Below are 7,345 nucleotides of genomic sequence, written 5' to 3'. Positions count from 1 at the left end.
TTATGTTGCAATAAAACCTTGAGTGGTGTCATTTAGAATCAATCCACCACTAAGAGAGATAGCTCGAAAGTAGGAAAGAGGGTAGATGACAACACTATATATAGACCATTGAGTTGGAAGAGAAGGAGAGGTGAGATGCAACAAAGGATTGGAGAATGGAATGAAGAAGAGAAGGTAGGAAAAGATATAGAGGAAGATAGCAAATAGCAAGTTGGAGCAGAGAGAAATAAAGAAAAAGAGAGAAAGATAGAGGAGAGCAAGAACGTGGAAGAGTGACAAGACATTAGGGAAAATGGAATAGTGGAGATTTTGATGTGTTTATGATCAAGTCATAAAATATCAATGATGATCATCTCCGATTTAGTGTCAAACTTAGGGGTTACGCTCTTGAATGAGTGTTAATTACTTTATTATTATCAAAGAAATTCTCAAAATATAGAAAGGGTAAGGTCTTGGAATAGAGATCTCATAAGATAGAAGAGTGCCGAGGTGGAAAGTATTGGAACTCGAACGCATTGTAGATAGTTTGAAGTTATCAAGGATCATAATAGCCATGGATCACATTTCTTGAGGTAGGCTCAAATCTAGTATGTTTTGTTGAAAGGATTTAAGGGATTAAGAATGATCTAGATTTATATTTTTGAAATAGTTAGAGTCACAATATCAATCAATTTATTACGATCATGCAAGTATAGATGTATTAATGATATATTTCATGAAAGTTGGTAGATTAAACTTAGTGAAACTCTTAGAAAATTAGATCACCCAATCCTTTAGAAATAGAGTCAGAGGATAGAGACAGAAAGTTTGAAATTGAACTATGAAAAAGATGAAACATTAGGTTTATGACTTATTAAATAGTGTATTAATATAGTTGTAATTCTTATTTTCTAGAAGTCTTAATTTGAAAGCTATTTATGCATTTTGTTGTTTTAAGAAAATATTGCCTGTATTAGGATCTTGTGTAAATGGTGCTTTTAGTCAAGTTTAAATTTTGTTGCGATTCTGGTTGAGTTGTCATTGTGTCCTATGTTATTATATTTCCTTGGTTAGGTGTTGATGTATAACCTTATTGATGTGAGCCATTGTGTGTTTTGTCCAAATAGTCAATCTTTGGTTAGTGATTGTGTATCCTTCACCTGTGGTTTGTCAGGATTAGGTATGGTTGTCTGTTTCGCCATAGAGTTCTCATAGAGAGACCTTTCCTATAGTGTCCTATGAGAGAGTGGCTTTCAAGCAGGGGTCATGCCTGAAGTGGATGATAGGATAACTCGTCGAAATTCAAATAAAAAGTGATAACCTAATAATTGATTAGGGGGTGGCTAGAATAAATATTGATTAAGATAATGTGCCTCATGCATAGGTGTAGTTCTTGTACAGGGCTCATAATGTTACGAGAAGGCCTAGAATGGAAAACTTACCACCTTGTCTTCATGAAAGGATTGGTAGGGTCTACATGAGACTTAGTTGGAGCCGAAAGCTGGGAGAGGTTATCAGGATAGAGAGTCGGGACCTAGGAGGTTGTACCATGGTATCTATCTTAATCTATGCGATGACACTCTCTCCTTAAAGTCACTAGTGTTTGTGAGTTGAGTCACATGGATGTTTGCGGAGTCTTGTAGTTCTTTCGTACTTATCTTACTTTGATTGCTTGAGGGTTTTCTACTATCTCCTAGCACGGTGGGGTGGTTCCATTTTGAGATCACATAGTCGGGTGGTAGTGTCGCTTCCCATCAGATGTTCTGGAATGTATCTTCAAGCGAGGAAGGGCTTTGCTGATGTTCTTGGTTCATGGTTCATGTACCAACTCATGTTCATGATCATTGTTCAGTTGAGACCTTATGGTCATTGTATCAAACTTTTATGTAACCTTAACTTTGTAATCTGTGGTATTATTGGAAACAATGTATTTATGGATATTGTAAAAGGGAATCATTGTAATGTATGTTAATTCAGTTGCTTTAATCTTTTGTGTATATGATCTATGGGAATTGAATGCATTGAAGTACTTTGATTCTTTCATTATGGAATTTAGATGTATGGGTAGATTTTGTCTTAAGCAATTAATTTTCCTAATTAGCTAAACAATAGGATTAACCGTGATGTCAATATAGTCTATGAAGTAATCTTCATTAGTAACCAATAGGAAATCATGTGTTAGTCTTCCGTTGTGTTATTAGACATGCAATGGTTATAATTAGTGCACTTGTTCTTTTAAAAAAATTATTATGCCCTTTTTGTTGCCTAATTGTATTATTTTCCTTTAGGGTTTCTGGCGGGGCATTACATCCAGATCTAATCACCACCTTGTAGAATTCCTTGGTATATTCCTTCATAGTCATGTTTCTCTACTTCAAGTTCTGCAACTTCTTGAACAACTCCAATTCATAGTCTCTCGGTATGAACTTGGCCTTCAATCTTGCAACCATCTGTCTCCACCGGGTGATCTTCAATTCACCATTTTCCACTCTGTCTTTCTACAATTCCTTCCAACATAAGGAAACATGCCCTTTCAACTTAGTTTGTTCCAACCGAACTCTCTACAGGTCCTTGACATCCTCAAACTCGAAGTAATCCTCTAACTCTCCAATCCAATTGATCAGATCCTTCGGGTTCAACATTCCATAAAAGTTGGAAACTTCAACTTTATGAACTTTACTCACTTGCACCACTGCTCTCAGGAATATTTCTTCTCTTTCATCTTGTAGTCCTTCAGCTTCCTCAAGCTCTTCACTGACTTCCTCAGACTCATCCTTCGATTTGGGGTTTCTCTGCAAACTAGCTAAAGCTTTTGGATTTCATTCCTTACTTCATTATTGAATTCTTCCATCATCTTCTTGACCCTTTGGTAGTTTGTCCTTCTAGGTGGCATATCCTCTTCCAGTTTGGTTAAGTCAACTTGGTGATCTGACTATAGGTTTCAATTATCTCCCCTCAACAATCTATTGAACACACAGGCAACCTGACTCTAATGGGCGATCTATCCACCCAAAGGAATACCTCAATATTTACAAACAATTATTCCACCAGCCAATCCATAACCAATTTTGATACCACTTGATGCAGCCATAACTGGTAAAACCCCAAAAGAGAATCAACCAGCTTATGCAGCAAGAGTAACATAATGAAAGTAGTTATAAAACATAACAATATCACACAAACATTTCATATTATTGCTTTAGAACTTTTGATAATTAACTGGTTACATGTAGGCTATCGACCAGATACAAGCCAACCAAGACTCTAAGAATTGACTAGATCACAAAATGCGAATCTCAATCCTTATTCTCAATTCTACTTCCTTTGCCCTCACAAATGATTACATAATAGAAACTTTATACCCATCGAAATATATCCGGGTCTGCCTTGAAAGATCACGTTTACCAATGCAAGAAAATGAAACGTACAATTAGGTCAGCCCTAAGAATTAAGAAATAAATCTGGAAATAAACAACTGTAATGCCCGCCAAAATACCCTAAAGAAACTAAAAAATAATATACAAATGGAGATAAAAAAAAAATTATTTAACATCTATTAACAACTAATGCGACATATAACATTTCCATATATTTATATACATTAACCAGTTAACCAATATTAACATACATCATTGCTCATTTCTTCAAATAACACAAGCAGAAATAACACATCAATAATCTTTCTCTAGAGTACTTTAACATCATTAATTAATTCATTTCCACAATAACATACTACACACATAATAGGTATATTTCACCTTCATTAATGCATCATATTCTAATTCTTTAACCATGAGATATGCAACCTACAACATCACTTATTCCACATGATGTGCATAATTTCCTTTCAACCAATGCATCTATGTGAATCATTCCCATTTACTAGATCCAATTAACATCTTCTAACATATTCAATTATTAATCCATGAATATTCCTCTTTCAAGATTATTTAGCATTTTGACTAGCCTCTAAACATTCCATGAAATAATACAACTAATCCATAAGCAATTCCATTCTATTATAACTATAATGCACTTTATTTCCATGATTCATAAAATCACATCTCTACAATAGTACAAATACAATATGCCTTAATTCCAATTTCCAACTACAATTCATCTACAAATATAAGTACATTAAATACATCATGAGCATAGCTCTTTCTACTACAAGATTCCATCTATGAATATACAAAAGTATTACATTATGTACATTCTATCTTATCCATTACATAAATATTTTACAAGGTACATCCATAGTACATCATGAAGAAGAATCCAAGAGAACATCCCAATGGATAAAAAGCACCAACCTCCTAACCATGTGGAACCAAAGGAACCACCCCCCATGCTAGGAGATGACACGAGATCCCAACATATACTCTAAACTTAAGATGACACCTATAACCAAGGAGACTAACCACACAAGGACTCTCAAGCAAGAAATCACACATACCACAAGAATGAAATCCTAGAGGCATAAAACTCATCAAGACATAAATGCATCCAATAAGCATAATCATAAATCATAAAGAGAAACACATATAGGAGTGGAGTTTCATCACATACCATCCTTATAACATAATAACATAATAACACAAGGCACTAGCCTGATGGACATGTGGAGCCATCTCAACCTATAAGAGACTAAGGGAGATTATCTTACCATATTCACAGCCTTCTCATGCTTATTGCAAAACATCCTCCCTAGGACTAAGTCATGAGGCACAAATCAATTTATCATCTTATTAATTAATCTAACTACCCAACCCATCAATTATTAGGTTATCACTTATTTACAAATCATAGAAAACTACAATGTGCCCTGGTGGTCTAGACTTAATGCTTCTTTACAAGGAACCTCATGCAAGCCTATCTGTAGTGACCCCGATCATCAAAAGGAAGCCCACTCCTCCTAACATGGCCCAAAAAAAAATCAGAAGAGGCTCTACCAACATAATTACATGAAAATAATACTTATTACAGCCATCAACTTTCACACATACTCTTACAACATAAACAAGGTTACAACAATATCAATATAACAAAATGAGCCTCTTGACTAGAAATAAACAAGGGCATATCAAGCCATCAAATGTTGCCATCAAATAAAAGATAATATCATAGCAAGGCCTATTCACTTGCTGGTCCAAAACAACATAGTATTCATCTCAATCATCCATGGCCTATTCACATGGAAGAGAGTCTAAAGTATACACAATGGTGTAGAGAAGCAAATATACTCAAAGCCATCAAAATGCATCAAAACTGATCAAACCCAAAACTGGGAAATATTAACATATCCAAATAAAGCCTCTGGTACAAAAATCAATTCGGAAAAACACCTAAAAAATGACCAAAACTCAAAAAATACAAAACACAGACAGATTAGCGCTTTTGCCCCATAGGACAACGCTTCTGCGAAGAAGAACAACACTTTTGTCAATAAGAACAACACTTTTGTCAAGAAGAACAATGCTTCTTTCAACAAGAATAGTGCTTATGTTTCCAGAATCACACATATGTCTCCTGAGACAATGCTTATGCTGCATAGAGCAGCACAAATGCAATACAAAACAACACTTTTGCACAATAAGACAACGCTTTTGTAGAAACAACGCTTTTGCACAAGACTTACTGAAAACTTAGAAATTTTTTGGGTAAAATAATAAAATCCAAACTTAACAAAAGGGCTAAAAAAACATATGAAAAGAGACTCCCAGAAACAAGGAATACATAGGTATAAACACAATAAAATATCTCAAACTATACACCAAGATTTAATCAAATATCTTCATGGCATAAAATAGACAGAACTTCTGCACAACTCATAGAAAATCAAATGAAGACATTCCCAAACAATCACAACTGAGGACTCACAAAGGGAAAACCAATCTACTCTCATACAAACAAGGACTAACCAAAGATCTTCATAACCATTTTCACAGAGCCATGAAATGCCATACACAGGAAAACAAAAAAACATATTTTCCAGTAGCTATACAAAACCTAAATAATATAAACTTCCTCCCCAAATATTAACTTTCAACAATATTAAAAATTATAGGATAAATAATATTTCAACCCAAACCTAAAACATTGTAGACACAATGCATACACAGAGAAGTCATTGAAAACCAAAATGCAAAGTGAAGAACTCCAACCCACAACTTTGAAGTAATGGATTGAAGCCAAAGAAGAGCTCCCACAAGCCAAATCAAATCCAATCCAAGCTCCGGCCAAAACCAAGAGAGAAGAAATCCAAAACCAAGAAGAAAACTCGCTAGAGAAATTTCCAGAGAAGAGCCAACCAAACCGAAAAACCTCACGGGAATGAAAATAAAAAAGCAACAATAATTGAAAACCCTAGCCTCAATCTTGGCCAATCAAAATATCTCATTTAGGAGTATATTTTACCAACCCACAATATAATATAATTTATTCACCCATTTTGAATTCGATCAATGAGAGTGAAGGGTAGGTAAAGTAAATAAAATATACTTATCCAGCTAAGTGGGATTGTTTTATTTCTTTATTTAATTTAATGTGTTCATACACCCCACCTAGGAATAAATGTCAAACTAGTAAATAAATACAAGCTGTAAGTAAATAATTCAAATGGGGATTAAAATCAAATAAACCAAAAGCTAATAAAATAAATTAAAGAGCCAAATAAATATAAGATATCAAATAAATATCAAACCATAGAAGGTCAAATAAATAATTAAATAATCAAATACCATTGAAGATTAAATCACAAATGTGAAATAAATATTAAACAACAATAAAGCTTATCAAATATTAAATAATCGTAAAATCAATAGACGTTAATTATCAAATAAATATAAACATCAAATAATTAAATATTCAAAACTTATTAATTAAATACTTTAAAATAAACATTACCAAATATAAAATTACACATCAAGAGCCGCATAATTATTCTAACATAAACAAGTAAATCAATTGGCACAAACTGAACTCACAATACCAAAGCACCAAGCTTACTAACTAACATGGCGGATTATGCCCAGACGCTGACTACTCACGGTGAACAACTTAGACCTAGAGTATGTGAGGGGAACTCATGCCATCTCTGAACCACACAAGCCATTGGAACTAAAGACATGCTCAGACCTATGAAGCCAGGTGGAGTCGATGTCTGGTACTTGCAAAATCCTGCAACCAGAAAACAACAATACCACATATACATATACATATATAGAACAAGCAAGTGATAGAGAATCACGATGACACATCCTTCTCGCAATGAGTGATGTGGAATCGTCTCTATCATGAAGATAGTCAAACAATAGTCAAACACATCTCATAAACATCTCATCATATGTAAACATAAAGAAGGGTT

This window comes from Cryptomeria japonica, chromosome 4, assembly GCF_030272615.1.
Source record: "Cryptomeria japonica chromosome 4, Sugi_1.0, whole genome shotgun sequence".
Lineage (NCBI taxonomy): Eukaryota > Viridiplantae > Streptophyta > Pinopsida > Cupressales > Cupressaceae > Cryptomeria > Cryptomeria japonica.
This window is presented reverse-complemented; position numbering follows the sequence as displayed.